General features: G+C 37.7%; 1 protein-coding gene across 1 annotated transcript in view; it reads left to right on the forward strand.

Moving 5' to 3' along the window:
• RAD9B (RAD9 homolog B (S. pombe)) overlaps positions 1-709 on the forward strand; it is a 29,449-nt gene that overhangs the window by 15,410 nt on the left and 13,330 nt on the right. The window lies entirely within an intron of this gene.

Below are 709 nucleotides of genomic sequence, written 5' to 3' on the forward strand. Positions count from 1 at the left end.
CGAGAATAAGCATAGCCTGTGTAGACACCTGGAAGATTGGAGACCATGTGGTGTGAGGCCCCAGCCATCCAAACTGTCCCAGTGTCCCAAATGTGAGGCCTCAGATATGAACGTGAGGCCATTCAAAACGATCCAGCCACAGTGAAGCCAGCCCAAACCAGAGGAGCCACTTAACTGAAATGTGAAAAATAACAAACACTTGTTATTTTGAGTCACTGTATTTTTGATGATCATTAAAAACTAATTGATCAGCCTGGCAGACAGTAAGTGCTCAGTAAATATTTATGAAAATAATAAATATTGCTGTTATTAATTCAGTTAAAAAATAAGTTAAGAAATGCTATTTATAGTGAATCATTTTGATTCTCATTGTAACATTATTATGCTGTAGAAAGTTGTAGCCTACCTGGATTTTATTATATGGGCTCTATGTTCAAACTTAGATTCAGAAAAAAAGAAAAAGATAAAGTCTGACTGTACTTGTTAAAACAGCTTAGCCTTGAAGTCATTTAACCAAGCTCAAGCTATAGCTTCCTCTTCTGAGATTAAGTGCCTACCCCATAGAGATATTGAGAGGATCAGAGATAATGTCTGTGCAATGAATACTGTAGTTGTGGGTACACTGGATGATAGCTATCACTGCTCCACACTCCTCTCATCCTCTCAGGGAAAGAACATACAGATTCAATGCTCAGGTTTTATGTTCAAA

This window comes from Bison bison, unplaced genomic scaffold (genome assembly GCF_000754665.1).
Source record: "Bison bison bison isolate TAMUID 2011002044 unplaced genomic scaffold, Bison_UMD1.0 scf7180017864160, whole genome shotgun sequence".
NCBI lineage: Eukaryota > Metazoa > Chordata > Mammalia > Artiodactyla > Bovidae > Bison > Bison bison.